The sequence below is a fragment of the Eutrigla gurnardus genome, assembly GCF_963514095.1.
Source record: "Eutrigla gurnardus genome assembly, chromosome: 4".
Lineage (NCBI taxonomy): Eukaryota > Metazoa > Chordata > Actinopteri > Perciformes > Triglidae > Eutrigla > Eutrigla gurnardus.
In genome coordinates this window covers 10,447,705-10,463,930 of record NC_139918.1, presented here as the reverse complement: position 1 = coordinate 10,463,930, position 16,226 = coordinate 10,447,705, and the positions used below count along the sequence as shown (strand labels likewise).

At 45.1% G+C, this 16,226-nt stretch overlaps 1 protein-coding gene and 1 pseudogene across 2 annotated transcripts in view; one reads left to right on the top strand and one right to left on the bottom strand.

The window, feature by feature from the left end:
* basp1 (brain abundant, membrane attached signal protein 1) overlaps positions 1-16,226 on the bottom strand; it is a 360,963-nt gene that overhangs the window by 314,637 nt on the left and 30,100 nt on the right. The window lies entirely within an intron of this gene.
* On the top strand, positions 6,904-16,095 carry LOC311012488 (mammalian ependymin-related protein 1 pseudogene; annotated as a pseudogene). Its single transcript, XR_014599442.1, has 3 exons — positions 6,904-7,149; positions 14,370-15,636; positions 15,709-16,095. The product of XR_014599442.1 is annotated as a mammalian ependymin-related protein 1 pseudogene (transcript).

The window sequence follows — 16,226 nt, the reverse complement described above, 5'->3', positions numbered from 1 at the left end:
TTTTGTGTCGTCATTTTATTCTTGTACATCTACTCTGCCTTGCCTCCTGGGAAACATTTTTTTTTAATGTAATTGAATTACACAAATAAAATTTACTTGATTTGACTTGACTATTTACTAAAATGTCATATCCATGTTAAGTTCTTGTTGTTTTACTGGTATTTCTAATCGTTTTGATGTCTGATTTTTTTAAATGTGTTTTGTTAATAACCAAAATTTGTTTTAAGATGGGTCATTCCATGCCAACTCAGCCACCCATGTACATGGTAGCTCTCAGATTTTGCTGAAAAGCATTGAAAATATGCTGAAGGAGCCACCTTTTAAAGGGATAGTTCAGAATTTTGGACATAAGACCTATTTTCCAACTCAGCCGGTGTGTTGTAGACGTCTGGAGACGTTTTCAAGAAATTTCATTCAGTTCTTCTAGTTGCCGAGTTCACTTGTGCTATGGCTAGAGCAAGTCAATGGTTCTAGTTAGCATGTCATTAAAAACACTCATACCGACTCCACAGTGCACCTGAGGCAAATCCATTGTAACGGCAGACTATCGATGTACATATCTGTGTTGATAGAATGTTTGAAATAAAACCAACCTTGCATTTTTAAGGATTTGTGTCTCAGCAGCAGCAGCGTGTCATACTTCCTAGTAGGCTATGGCAGCGGCGGAGTGATATCACCTAGCACTTATAAGTTACCGGTTCTATAATAGTTTGTTTACCTGCTGTCATTGCTACAGACGCAGAGTAGCCTGCAGTGCTGGTTTCTTCAATCTCACAGAAATGGACACTTATGGAGAATATACTGAAACTTTTGAAGACTCTGATGAGGAGTTTTTTTCCGCCCAAACCCAACCGTACCTGTACGAGCCTGAATATACAGAGGAAGAATTGCGCGAGAGGGATGCTCAAAGGGCAGAACGTGAACGAGCGTCTGTGGAGACCGAGATAGCCCCCGCTGGAGCTGAGAACCGGGACCGAACAAACGGAGACTGGTGGTGCCAGGAGGGAATCCCCCGCAACGCATCCAAGGGTTTACGGGTCTACGGACGAAGCAGAGGTTCGGGTTCGCGGTGCGTAATTGTGGGTTTGCGGGGCCGTGTGCTGCCCGGTGTTTGCGTGAGCTCCGAGGGCTTTTCAGCCTTGGGGGCATAAGTGCCGACAAATTGGCGGTGTTCAGGTGTGTATTTACTGGCTGGATTCCGAGCAGCGAGTCTTAGAGTTTTGAGTCCGACGGAGCAAAGTAAAATTCCGCTGCTGCTGAGAAACTAGTCCCTCAAAAAATGGATGATTCATGCGATGCAAGGTTAGTTTTGTTTCAAATATTATTCTATCAACACAGATATGTACATCGACAGTTTTAATTGATTTGCCTCGGGTGCACTGTGGAGTCGGTATGAGTGTTTTTAATGCCATGCTAGCTAGAACGATTGACTTGCGCTAGCCATAGCACAAGCGAACTTGGCAACTAGAAGAACTAAATGAAATTTCTTGAAAACGTCTCCAGACGTCTCAAACACACCGGCTGAGTTGGAAAATAGGTCTTATGGCCAAAATTCCGAACTATCCCTTTAAGTTAGTGTCTTGTGCAAGTTTTATTTTGACCACCAGGGTGCAGTACCTTTTTCTTTTGTTTGTTTGACACCCAGCAGTGGCCCAGCTGCCTAAAATGAGTGGTGATTAGTTTGAGTTGGATGGTGATGGGTTCACACCGTTCTTACCGAAAGCCAGAGCAAAGCCAGGAACTTTTCTGTTTGTTAATAACCTTTTTTGTTGCAATAAATGGGAACATCACCCAAAGAGACCAACCTTGGACAACCGTATTTTTTCTTTTCTTTTTTCCTCTGAACTCGAGTAAAGTTCGTCCTCAAGCCACCATCAGGTGACTAATAAGTTTTTGTTTTTAGATAGTCACCACACAAGTAAGAACTGACTGCCCTGTGGAGGAAAAGGATATCATTGGAAGGAAGCTGCTGAGAGCCATGGATCTCGCAAACACCTCCTCTCTTCACCAGACAGTGCAGTAGATGATGAAGGTAAAATCAGCATATAATAAAAACTGCCTGAAAAACCTGAGCCTGTTTGAGTGATTTAAGGAAACTGGACTATGTTGATACTTTGGATGTGGAACTTGATTTCATGGACGTTGATGGGATGGAAGAGATATAAGAAATGGAAAGTTAATTGGAAACTGGAGAAACTAATTACCAACTGTGAATAACTGATATTGTTCCGCTGCAGACGTCATGTCGACATATTGACTGTTTGAACATGGAAGAAAATGCTGATGTTGAAGGTGTTATTTCTGAGGAGTGTGCTGCAAAAAGTGATGTTGCAAAAAGAGAGAGAAAATTAACTACAAAAGGTGTTTCACTTCTAATCAAAAACCTACAAAAGAACCGGAAGTTAACCTTGAAGCAAGCATCCAAAATCAAGCTGCAGATCGATAATCTGCTATCTGTCAAAATAACAACTGATACTTTGTGCAGTGTTGAGAACCTTTTAAATGAGTTTAATAAGCTATGTGATGCTGCTGCTGAAACTCATGATGCATTATTGGAAATGCCTCTGCCTGAAGAAGAGTATAAAAGGCAGCAAACGTGGTTTGGACAGAAAATGCAAGCAAATGAAAAGTTCATGTGTGATGTGAATAAATGGTTGAAGGATGCTCCAAAACAATATGACTGGGAGTCTGTAATTCAGGATGAGATTCAACCAAATGCTGACCAGGAGGATGATATTCAACCCAATGACAGTATTTCAAATGTCCCCCCCCCCTGGAAAAACTCAGGTCTCATCTAAACCCAAATCTTCCATCACAAGTTCTGCATGCTTACTAGCAGAGGCTGCTCTGGAGAAGAAACATGCACTGGAGGCACAGGAGGAAAAACTGCATGCTGAACAGGAAAGATTGAAAAGACAAAAGGAGCAATTGGAAATGGAAACACAATTGGCTGCTGCTACAGCTAAAATAGCCATACTGGAAAGCAGCGTCGTGGGAAGTGGCTCTGCACCATCCGATGGAATTAACTCCTATTTCAATAAAGCTACAAAATCAAAAACAGAAAAATCACAAAGGCCAAAAACAGAGCCACCATTACAACAACTCTTACACCTCCGTGATGCACGTCCTAAGGAAAGAAAACCTGCCCAAACACAACTAATGGAAAATCTCACCTCAATATAACCAATGCAATCCTCACAAAGGCCACCAGGAGGCAATACAACTGTCTTCAATCCACTACAAGACTACAGGTCAAGCAATGTTGCTACTACACCACAAATGATCACAAATGAAAATGATATTCAGGTCATTGGCAACATTATGCAGCGACAGACAGAAATCACTGCTCAGTTAGTTCAACAGCAACACTCAACATGTTTTCCACCTCGAGCAATACCCATATTTGATGGTGACCCTCTACAGTATGGATCTTTTATTATGGCATTTGAACAGGGGGTTGAAAGAAAGGTCAGTAATCTCCAGGACTGCTTGTACTACCTTGAGCAGTACACCAGGGGGCAGCCAAGAGAACTCATCAGAAGCTGCTATCACATGCCAAATGATCAAGGCTATGACAGCCAGATATTTGTTAAAGGAACACTTTGGCAATGAAATTAAAATCGGAGCAGCTTACATGGAGAAAGCCTTAAGTTGGACACCAATAAAAGCTGAAGATGTTGGTTTTCTTCAAACATACATGTTGTTTTTGAGAGGATGCTGTAATATGATGGAAAGTCTACAGTACATGGCAGAGATCAATGTACCCTCACACTTGAAACAACTTGTGATGAAACTTCCATACAAATTAAGAGAAAGATGGAGAGCAGCTGCTTGCGACTTACAGGAGAGATGTGGAAGCAGAGTCTTGTTCTCTGATTTGGTCAATTTTCTAGAACATCAGATCAAAATTCTCTCCGATCCCATCTTTGGTAACATACAAGACATGCAGACTGCTACATCTAAAGGCAGAGCTCTCACAAGATTTGGAACCAGAAATAAATATCCTGCAACTGTTGCAGCTGTCAGCACTTCAGCGGATACAAAATCTACAGAAACACCAATCTCCCATGCCTTTTTCAAATCAAAAAGCAGGACTACATCATGTTGCATATGTAAAGAGGATCACACAATAGAAGATTGTGAACATCTAAAGAGAAAGATGCACCGTGAAAAAATTGATCTTTTAAGGCAGAGTGGTGTTTGTTTTGGCTGTCTAAAACCAGGTCATATCAGTAAGACTTGCAAAAATTGTCTAACATGTAATGTATGCAACTCAAGGCATCCCACAATGCTTCACATTGCTGCTAAATTCAGAACATCTGAACAACCAAACAACATCAATGTCCCACAGCAGACATGTGCTCGTACTGGGGCCGGAAAACAGGAATGTGTTCTCTCAATTGTACCTGTGCAAGTAAAGGTTAAGAATGGAAATACAATTTTGACAACTTACTCTTTCCTTGATCCAGGAAGCTTGTCGACGTTTTGCACGGAACGCTTGATGAGACAGCTCAACATGGACAGCATCCAAACACACATCTTCCTGCGAACTATGGGACAGGCACATACTGTAAAGACTCATGTTCTGACTGGACTGGAAGTAGCTGGTTATGATGACAACAGTTTTCTAGACTTACCTGAGGTTTACACTCAGCAAACCATGCCGGTTACAAGTCACAATATTGTACAGAAGAAGATCTCAGAAAATGGCCTTACCTGCAAAGGATTAAAGTTCCCAAGCTTAATGTTGGAATTGATTGGCACAAATGCCCCAAAGCTATTGGAACCTTGGGAAATCATTAACAGCTGTAGTGATGAACCCTATGCTGTTCGAACCCTACTGGGATGGGTGGTGAACGGCCCACTTAGAGGAAGTGGAAGTGATACAGGGAAGAATGGCTGCCCTACTGTCACTGTCAATAGGATCTCCATTGATAAAGTGGAACAGCTGCTGATTAAACAATACAACCAAGACTTCAATGAAAGGTCATGCGATGACATTTTAATGTCAAGAGAGGATATGCGATTTCTCCAGATCATGGAAAAAACAACTCGTCTTGAACACAACCACTACTGTGTTGACTTGCCCTTTAAGGTTGATGATGTCATAATGCCAAACAATCGGTGCATTGCTGAACAACGTGTTCTGAGCTTGAAAAGAAAGTTTCAGAGGAGCAAGGAATATCATCAGGAGTATGTGCACTTCCTTGATGTCATTAAAAATGGTTATGCAGAGCAGGTGCCTCAACAACAACTGAAAGGACCTGAAGGCAAAATCTGGTACATACCACATCATGGGGTGTATCATCCTAAGAAGAAAACATTAAGAGTTGTATTCGACTATGGAGCAAGTTACAAAGGCACCTCTTTGAACAGCCAGCTGTTACAAGGCCTGGATCTCACAAATTCCCTTTTTGGTGTTCTTCTGAGATTTAGACAGGAACCAGTTGTCATAATGGCTGACGTTCAAGCTATATTCCACCAGGTGAGAGTATCCCAGAAACCAGTCGACTTTCTTCGTTTTTTGTGGTGGCATAATAGAGATGTGACACAACCTTTGGTGGACTTCCGAATGAAGGTTCATATTTTTGGGGCAACATCTTCGCCGAGCTGCGCCAATTATGCATTAAAGAGAGTTACTGATGACAACATGGCTCATTACAGTGACGAAGTGTGACAGACCATCAAACAAAACTTCTACGTAGATGATTGTTTAACGTCTGTGTCCTCAGAACAAGAAGCTTTGCAGATGGTACAAGATCTCACTTCTGCATGTGCAAAGGGAGGCTTTCGGCTCTCAAAGTGGACGAGCAATAGTCGAGCAGTTATAGCAAGCATCCCTGAAGAAGATCATTCTAAAGCATCCAAAGAGCTCAATTTGGATAAAGACAACTTACCTGTGGAAAGAGCTCTTGGGCTGCACTGGTGTGCAGAATCAGACATGTTCATGTTCAAGATTGCGCTTGAAAGTTGTACACGCCGTGGAATTTTGTCAGTGGTTAATTCTATTTACAATCCTCTTGGATTCTTGTCACCATTCACACTGCCTCCCAAGCTGATGCTACAAGAGCTGTGCAAAAGAAAAATTGGTTGGGATGACGAAAAATCACAAACCTTTTTACAGAAGTGGACACAGTGGCTGACAAATCTTCATAAACTGTCACTGTTAAAGGTGGAACGGTGTATTAAGCCGAAGGACTTTGGAAAGATAAGCAATGCACAGCTGCATCACTTCTCGGATGCTAGTGAAATGGATACGGCACGGTTTCTTAGGAGGAGTCCGCTACTGGAAGTTGGGCGTTTGTCCTGCCTGGTTCAGGTCAGAGGTTTCATTTAGGCTACATTTGTACATACGTTTGAATCGGTGTTCGTGTGCGTGCGTGCGTATGTGTGTATGTGTGTTTGGTAGGCTAATTAGACGCAGCCAGGATGTCTAAAAAAAGAAAAGTGGACATAAGAGACTTCTTTAGAAGTCAAAGTGTAAGTTACTCAAAGAAATGCGTTACACCCATCCTGCAACACCATCACTGGCTCCCAATAACGCAGCATATCCACTTCAAGATCCTCCTCATCATCTACAAAGCTCTCAATAATCTGATGAATAAAATTATATTATTATTATTGTTGTTGTTGTTATTACTATTGAATTAGAATTGGGTGATAATGTTTTGCTACATGCTTTACAACCAGTCAATCCCAAAAAGGGAACAGTAAACTTAAAAGTAGCAATAGAATACTAGAAGAACTACTAGAAAACACAGTGAACTGAAAGAGTTAGAGTTTTATTAACCCCCCCCCCCCCCCCCCCCCCCCCCCCCCCCACCTCTGAAATCAAAATTTCATCCTTGTCTGAGCTCATCCTGGAGGTGTTGGATGGGGTCGAGGTCATTCTGCGGCCAAAGAATGAATAAGTGCAGCTTCTCCTTCCTCGTTGTCTCCGGTTTTTTTGAGTACATCTACTTGTACCAGAACATGGTGATGTTCCAGATTGACCAGAAGACCAAGGACTGCTCAAAGATCACTCGGACCGAGGCCTGGGATCCCTTCGACATCCCAGAGAACTCCACCTTTGAGGACCATACTTCATCGGAGGCCCCAGGGACAACGTGGAGGTTCAGGAGTGGTCAGACAGGAAGCCGGCACGCCAACGTGAGTCTGGTTTTTAACACAACGGGCCTGGACAAAAAGCTATGAACAACGATGGAAATCAGTGAAATCAGATCAAATGCATAAGGGGATGCTGGTTGAAGATGTATTTATAGTTAGTTATATAACATTATACACAGTTACCCTTCTCGATGTCTTCTGCAAGTAATTGCACAGCAGTTATTTATTGGCTTAATTCTATAATGATAAAAGTTGCAGCTCAGAATCAGAAAAGTGTTTATTGCCAAGTACATTTTCACTGCAAGGAATTTGCCATGGTGTTCAGAGCGCACAATAATTAAATTAATTATTGAAAGACAAGAATACACAGATACATTGAAAGGGTCTACTGCCTGATTTAGACAGTGTTGGGGTTGTAGCAGGAGCAGATTTGGTTATCAACAGTTAATTATTAATATCAATATGATTATCGGTATTAATAATTATATTTAATATATTATCATGATATAATCATGAATAAACGGGGCACCACCCTGGGATCAGGGAAAAGATAACCTAAAACTGTATTCAGTCTCAATATGAAGGTTTTATACTCACATGCCAATCATCGTGATCATTGGCATGGAAGCATAAAACAATCTAACAATTAAAAAAGGCGTGAAATTCAAGCACTAGCCTTCACAACCTGCTGTTATCCAGTGACATATACACAACAAGCACAAGAGACCGCTAGTTATAATATAATAAGATTTATTAAAATCAGTAATAATGATCACAATCAATAACACTGCAATTAACAAAGCCTTATTACCTAACTACCTAACACACAAAGCTAAGCTTAAACAAAGGGAGATACACACGTGGAGTGTGTGTGTGCGTATGTGAGTGTGTGCGTGCGTGTGCGTGTGTGCGTGTGCGTGCGTGCGTGTCGAGAGAGAGAGAGAGAGAGAGAGAGGGAGAGATGGCTATGGGCGGCCACCGGATGGAGCTATTCCTCGCAGCGTTCAGGGGCGGAGCCACTGAGGTTCGATGGGGTAGCGAGAGAGAGAGAGAGGTGGAGCTATTCCTCGCAGCGGTCGGGGGCGGAGCCACTGAGGTCTGACAGAGTAGCGAGAGAGAGAGAGAGAGAGAGATAGCCGTATGTAGCCACCAGATGTAGCTATGTCCCTAGCGCCCGCCGGGAACAGCTGGCTTAGGACACGTGTGTGCGGCGTGTAGCCTATGTGTGTGTGTGTGTTAGCGGGACACAAACAAAGAGAGAGAGGATGCGCGAGCGATATTCGGAGGAGCAGAAAGCGTGCTGCTACCACACGGGCTCGCGTGAATGAACTGGCGTTTATTCCGCGAGACCGGTCTTTTAACTGATAGTAGAGGCTTTCTGAGCTCGCGAATATGGCGGAGGTTAGTCGGAAACACTGTTACAGAAATCAACCCAGCTGCGTGGTACACAATCAGTATTCAAATACAGCAGCACATGAACCAACGGACTCGGCGGTCCGCGATCAGAACTTAAAACACATTAACAAGAATTACAAGCATATCCTACACTATCACTTATGTCTCTGCCCAGACTGATAGCCTCTTACTGGTATCGTTGCGTAAGACGATGACGGCGTTCCGTAACGGCGGTGGTTCGTGAGTCCCCGGCGTCAGCGGGGGACGTGATGAGTCGGCTTCGTCCAGACGAGAGCAGAGCGGGTTTCCTCTCGTTGATCAAACTCAAATAAAGAAAACAGTCCGTGTTTCTTTCTTCCACGGACGGCGATATAATCGCGGCTTGGCGATTTAGTCAGCTTACTTCAGACAGCGTCTGGTAGCTGGACGGCAGGAACCGGCTTGGTTCCTCTTGTTGCAGCGGTGCGCTGCGGGAGGGGGTCGCCTCCCGTTGCAACGTGGTGTTGCGCCGGTTGTAGGAAGAGGCCAGAGTAGGAGTCGGAGTAAGAGTGAATAAGAGAGCGTTCTCCGGGCGGCTTCGGTTTATAAAGCTCAGGCCGCTCCAGGGGACCCCCCGGGGTTCCCTGAAGATGTCAGCCAATAGGATGGTTGGGTGGCGTCGCATCTCTCACCTGGGTGAGATGTGAAACTAAAATGGCGGTGTAGTTTTTAATCCCCTTTGTCCCTTTGTCCTGGCCGCATGTGTAGGCTTCTGTAGGCCGCATTGTGTAGTCCTAACGGTTAGGTCCCAACAGTCCCCCTTTTGGTCTGAAGGTTGAGGTGTGGGACGCAACCTTCGGAGCAACATAAGGGCCGAACCGTCCATGTATTCCTTGAAACATGTGGGAGTCCAAACAGTCTGTATATTCCATGGAAAAGAGGTTAAACAGTCATTCAGGTTAAAGTCCATAACTTGATGGAGGCATTGTCTGGGCAGAGATTGAGGCAAGGTCTGGGCAGAGATTTCTACGGTCTGGGCAGAGATTTCTACGGTCTGGGCAGAGATTTCTAACCATCTGACCTATATCAAACATCTGCTAAGACACAATCTTCACAAACATCAACATTGTCATTACACTCAGGTAGTTTCAAACAGGACACACCCCAACTATGAAAACGGAACGAAGGAGGAAAAGGAAAGTGAGGAAAAGGAGAAGGGGTTAGTGGTCGTTTGGTTTACTCCTGGAGAAGATTTAAGTTAGCCATATTTACTATGTTGTGGCTCAGGGCTGTAACGCTCCATGTAGCCAGAAACAGAGGAAATGTCAGAGGCGCTGTCATTATCTGAGTTGTCATGTTTGTACACTGCTGGTTCACGTGACTGGGACAGAATTTCGGAGTAGGGCTTCCTACTACTTCTGTGTGAATGCCCATCTCGACGCAGTTGGTGGGCATGTCGGTGATGCTCAGTATCCCCACGCCGCTCTTACCAGGCTTCTGGGGGGAGTTTAGTGATGGTTGGGTCGAGTCACGCCATAGCGCTATCGTTTTTATCAGCTTCTCGATCGGGTCGCATGGATCCCTATCTTCGTCAGTTTGGGAGTTTGTCCGATTCCAGGGGCGTGCTGGCCGCTCACCCCCTTTCGCGCTGTTATGAGGGCTCTGCTTTAAGGCGGCGGATGTTTGGGAGTTAGTCTCGTTCCTTGGTTTTGTCTGATTTCTGGGGCGTGCTGGCCGCTCACCCCCTTTCGCGCTGTTATGAGGGCTATGCTTTAAGGCGGCAGACGTTTCGGACGCAGATGTGTCGAAGTTAGCGGGCTGGCTTTTAAGTTTGCGCGCTAAGTGGGTTTCCCAAGCCATCTGTGCGTAATTACGAATCTCTTGCATGGAGAGTCGATGTGTCCTGAAGTGTATGGTGGCATCGTAGCGCACACTTTCGTGTAGGTTATGCAGGAAGAGGGCCTTGAAGGCAGGCTCTTCCTCCACTCCTGGGGAGTTACGGCCCTGAGCATAGGCGGCCCTGAAGCGCCAATAGTACTCCGTGGGTGATTCCTGCTCCTCATGTACGACGGCGAGGGCACTGATCGTAGCGGCGGCGGGATCCCAGTCCCGGCTATACTCCTTCCGGAGTGCTGCACAAAGTCTGGAGTATCGGTCCTGGGTTCTGGGTGCAAGTGTTCCTATGAAACTGCGGACATGTCTGGTTGTGGTCTTCCCGACTAGTCTGAGCTTCTCCCGTGAGGAGGCATGGGGGAGGTCAATCAGGAGTCTGTCTAACTCTCTCAAATATTCGTCAATATTATGGTTCGAGTTGTCGGGATCAAAATGTTGAATATCTTTAGCCATGCTCTCAAGCTCTTCAAAGCGGAAGCGCTGTGGCGTCCTTTCTGGTGAAGGCGAGACTAAGCTAGGTTGAGGAGGCGCGTCGCAAATTACAGGTTTGTTCCAAAGATAGGAAGATTTTGGAGGAGAACTTGTGTAAGTTCCACTGCTGGTTTCTTCGCTGTCTGTGTCGGAGCAATGGGAAGCTGCGTAGCCGTTACCGCTATCTCTCAGTGGAGTTTGTCTTAAGGACTTTGTGTCCGCTGGTAACTGTTCCCATCTTCTGCATGGCGGGGGAGTCGTATTTTCACTACAAAAAGAGTGGGAGTCGGAGAAGCCTGAATCACACTGACTGGCCGAGTCGGCTGAGGGAGGACATTCTGGTTTAGACTTCGACCACCTGTTCTTGTAGGACAAAAACTGGGACTCTGTGGTGTGCAGGACATCTAAATAACGCATGGCTCTCATGTCTGCTGCTTGAGCGTCGTGGAGGCGACAAGCACTTTGCTCCTCTAGTACTACCACTTTTTTCTCTAGGGCAGATTTACTCTGAACCAAGAGACAGGTTTGTTTGTAGAAAGTCAGTAGCAAGCATTTTAATAATGGACCCTTGGATGATGTTACTTCATCAGATCTGCTGTTCAGTAACACGTTGATCTCCTCTTGGCACTCACTGAGATTTAGTTTCTGCAAAAACTCAGAGTAGCCTGTCTGAAGGCTCTGTGCCACAGATGAGATGAACTGTTCACAAAAGTTCTCCATTGTGTCTGGAGAGAAAGGAGGGGGGTTATGCAAATCACCTGATAAGGTGACTGGCGGTTCTCTTTTAGAGAGGTCAGCTTCACGCTCTAATGATTCTATACAGCAACTTAGACTTACTGTAGGCTGCTTACTTAATTCTTTGCCAAAGGCACGCTAACTGAAATGCACGGCAGGAACAGTTAGGGAATTATTTTGAAATTTTAACTCGAGCTAGAACCCGTGGTGGAAATAGCAAGGTACAATTTCAACGTTCACAGAGTCGGTGCACTCTGTGGCTCTATTCTCTGCTCTACTTCTAGTAAAGGGAGAATACGGTGGCTTTACTTGTTCGGTGCTAATCGCAAGAAAAAAGAATGTATTTGTTGTTATACTGATGTGGGTGCACAGGTGAGCTGCGTCGACCTGTGACTTACAATGGAAATGTTAGTACTCTTCTACAGCCTGTGGACTGTCAATGAGGTGTCTCTAGCACCTCTGGTGAGTAATAACAGTGTTATAACTCGTCTTAGTATCCCTAACCCTGTGTTTGTTAGTATTGTTGTCAAACAATAAATGGCTAATCACAACATGCATATGCAACCCTCAACTGTATTTGCTTGGCAAATAGTAACAGGGAGCAAACAAATCGATCCTTGAACATCGATTTCTAAACAATGATATCAATAACAACAATTCCTATTATTGTTATTATTACTATAATTCTCAGGTTATTGTGCATAAATCTCTGGATAAAGCTGGTTTAAGAAGCCCTCACACGGGGCACCATTTATGTTGGGGTTGTAGCAGGAGCAGATTTGGTTATCAACAGTTAATTATTAATATCAATATGATTATCGGTATTAATAATTATATTTAATATATTATCATGATATAATCATGTATAAACGGGGCACCACCCTGGGATCAGGGAAAAGATAACCTAAAACTGTATTCAGTCTCAATATGAAGGTTTTATACTCACATGCCAATCATCGTGATCATTGGCATGGAAGCATAAAACAATCTAACAATTAAAAAAGGCGTGAAATTCAAGCACTAGCCTTCACAACCTGCTGTTATCCAGTGACACATACACAACAAGCACAAGAGACCGCTAGTTATAATATAATAAGATTTATTAAAATCAGTAATAATGATCACAATCAATAACACTGCAATTAACAAAGCCTTATTACCTAACTACCTAACACACAAAGCTAAGCTTAAACAAAGGGAGATACACACGTGGAGTGTGTGTGTGCGTATGTGAGTGTGTGCGTGCGTGTGCGTGTGTGCGTGTGCGTGCGTGCGTGTCGAGAGAGAGAGAGAGAGAGAGGGAGAGATGGCTATGGGCGGCCACCGGATGGAGCTATTCCTCGCAGCGTTCAGGGGCGGAGCCACTGAGGTTCGATGGGGTAGCGAGAGAGAGAGAGAGGTGGAGCTATTCCTCGCAGCGGTCGGGGGCGGAGCCACTGAGGTCTGACGGAGTAGCGAGAGAGAGAGAGAGAGAGATAGCCGTATGTAGCCACCAGATGTAGCTATGTCCCTAGCGCCCGCCGGGAACAGCTGGCTTAGGACACGTGTGTGCGGCGTGTAGCCTATGTGTGTGTGTGTTAGCGGGACACAAACAAAGAGAGAGAGGATGCGCGAGCGATATTCGGAGGGGCAGAAAGCGTGCTGCTACCACACGGGCTCGCGTGAATGAACTGGCGTTTATTCCGCGAGACCGGTCTTTTAACTGATAGTAGAGGCTTTCTGAGCTCGCGAATATAGCGGAGGTTAGTCGGAAACACTGTTACAGAAATCAACCCAGCTGCGTGGTACACAATCAGTATTCAAATACAGCAGCACATGAACCAACGGACTCGGCGGTCCGCGATCAGAACTTAAAACACAGTAACAAGAATTACAAGCATATCCTACACTATCACTTGTGTCTCTGCCCAGACTGATAGCCTCTTACTGGTATCGTTGCGTAAGACGATGACGGCGTTCCGTAACGGCGGTGGTTCGTGAGTCCCCGGCGTCAGCGGGGGACGTGATGAGTCGGCTTCGTCCAGACGAGAGCAGAGCGGGTTTCCTCTCGTTGATCAAACTCAAATAAAGAAAACAGTCCGTGTTTCTTTCTTCCACGGACGGCGATATAATCGCGGCTTGGCGATTTAGTCAGCTTACTTCAGACAGCGTCTGGTAGCTGGACGGCAGGAACCGGCTTGGTTCCTCTTGTTGCAGCGGTGCGCTGCGGGAGGGGGTCGCCTCCCGTTGCAACGTGGTGTTGCGCCGGTTGTAGGAAGAGGCCAGAGTAGGAGTCGGAGTAAGAGTGAATAAGAGAGCGTTCTCCGGGCGGCTTCGGTTTATAAAGCTCAGGCCGCTCCAGGGGACCCCCCGGGGTTCCCTGAAGATGTCAGCCAATAGGATGGTTGGGTGGCGTCGCATCTCTCACCTGGGTGAGATGTGAAACTAAAATGGCGGTGTAGTTTTTAATCCCCTTTGTCCCTTTGTCCTGGCCGCATGTGTAGGCTTCTGTAGGCCGCATTGTGTAGTCCTAACGGTTAGGTCCCAACAACAGCCTTCGACAGCTAATCTGTCAATATATAATATCAACCTTTCGTCCGTTGCCCGCTCCCCCCACATCTACAATAAACCGTACCACAGGAAGACGATGGTCCTGTGGGCGATGACGTGTCTCGGTGTGATCGGCCCCTTAGTCTACGCTCAACACTTTGTGCAGCTGCTTCCCAATAAACCCTCCGGCGGGGTTTCTACCAGATTTAAAGGGCAGCTGTTGATGGAATAAAAGCCTTGTCTGCTTGTCTCTCCACCAGATGAGACCTGGGTAGGTGTGTACAGCCTGAAGGACTGCTACCCGGTGCAGGAGACATACACCAGGAACAGCAGCGTCTCCACCTCCACCCGCTTCTTCAATCTCCAGCTGGGCATCAGCGACCCCGACGTCTTCACCCCGCCCAGCACCTGTCAGTCAGCTTGGCCAGACAGGATGGCCGAGTCCGACTGCTGAGGCCTCTCCGGCCCTCACCAAGACCCTTAGACACTTTACAGAGTCTGAAATCACTCCTTTGTTCACTCTTCCACGACTCATAGTGAGCTCATTTATTGGTTCTTCTTAGTCACAGTCTATGGGGCAGACCGCCATAGAATTACTCTTCACTCTCCTGGAGTTATTAATGAGCCGTCCTCAATGACGCTGCAAGCAGGGGCGGAGCAATCGTCCCGCGGCTAGCAGGCACGCCACAAACGGCTACGCCACTATGGAGTAAAAAGGGAGTGATTTCAGACGCGTCTTTGTCTCGTGTTTCATAGAATTGTTAATGTGCTGCTTATTTGCTAAACCTGTTATCTGGACCAACGAGCCCTTCTAGCTGTAACTGAACAAACTAGCATCGTTCATTGATCATCGGGGTCCTCAAACAATTCACTTCAAGCTTACAACGTCACTGTGAGTGTTGTTTGAACTCTTCATGGCAACCAATTGATAATATTGATTTCCAACCTACCATGCTAGCATACATGGGTTTCAGTGATCCAAATGTTCCATCAAACAAATGAAGTGCCTCATAAACACGAGTGGACACACACATATATACAAATCGCAGGTGTTGTGGTTTAGTTTCTCAGACACACATCTGAGTTTTAAAAGAGGTTTTTCCCAATTTACAGTGTCATTATAGCTCATATGGACATTTTGATTTTAGCATTAAAGCAACTGGCTTGAAACTAGTAGAACACGCTTAATTTCCATCCAGATGTATCTGTATCAGCTAAACGCATGCTCAAGTGAGACACAGTAACAGCAGCTAATAGATCATTCTGTACTCTGAACTGAAAGGGAGGATCTCTTCTCAGGATATTAAACATTTTCCACTCTTTATTTTGTGATTTGTGCAGATTATGGCACAAAAAAAACCCTCATCGTGTTTGTTTCCTCATGAGCTCTCAGTCATCTGGGTTTGTGTTCTGCCCCCAGCAACAACTCAACAATGACGTGGCCGAGGCCCATTTATCAGCTCTGATTCACATGTTTGGTCCTAAATAAACAAGTAAAGGCATCTCATGGACTTTCTTCACTGAGGTGTTCATCCTGTCGAAACAAGGTTGTGGAGAGCTGCAGAGAAGTCAGAAAAAGTGACAAATCATAGACAACAGGAATCACACATTGTAGAGATGTAGAACGGAGACGTGATTAAAGCACCCTTTGACAGATTTTGGGTTTAATTGCTGAATTGCTGTTTACTGCATTAGTTCCTTTATTATTTACATCACACAAACAATGTAGGAGGAACTGTATCTTAATGCTGATAGCCTTATATGTAATGCTGCATTCACTGGGGAATGACTGCAGAAGGTCCCGATGTCTGAAAGCAACAAGATATTCAGGCAATTTTTCACAAAAAGCCAAAAGTTTCCATGTATTTTTAAGTGAAGTCGTCCCTCTCTATCGTTCTCATTTTGACCTGTAAGCAAGAGTTCACCTCCTAAACATGTTTCTGAATGAGAAATGAGCGCTGTTGTTAATAAAGTGTTACACAAACAGGTTCTCTCTCAACCCGCTCCTCTTCCTGGAAGGAGTCTCAGCTTGAGAACTCCTCCCTCCTCTCTCTGCTCTCAAACACAGCCAGCTCCACTCTGTCCACAGATTTCCTTGTTCCCTCCCCTTCAGATTA